The sequence below is a fragment of the Lepidothrix coronata genome, unplaced genomic scaffold, assembly GCF_001604755.1.
Source record: "Lepidothrix coronata isolate B3197 unplaced genomic scaffold, Lepidothrix_coronata-1.0 Scaffold48, whole genome shotgun sequence".
Classification (NCBI taxonomy): Eukaryota; Metazoa; Chordata; class Aves; order Passeriformes; family Pipridae; genus Lepidothrix; species Lepidothrix coronata.
In genome coordinates this window covers 2,275,816-2,276,093 of record NW_016690228.1, presented here as the reverse complement: position 1 = coordinate 2,276,093, position 278 = coordinate 2,275,816, and positions in this window count along the sequence as shown.

The following is a 278-nucleotide window of genomic DNA, read 5'->3' as shown; positions in this document are numbered from 1 at the left end:
CAGCGATTTCAGACATGAACAAAATGCTAAGTCAGCTTTGGGTCTCCATTCTGATCATATGTATTGTGAAAATATCAACCCAGAATTTAGGCAAGCAGCACAATATTACCTTTAAATGAAAAAGGAACAGAAAAACATGCTTCTCTTTTCGTATTTAATTTCTTAGCCATCACCTATTCTATCTTTACAAACAGCACTTCAAATAAAAAGCATTAATTTTAATTGCAGTTCCCTCCTCTAAAAAACCACCCCAGTAATAGCAGAAAAAAACACAAGGC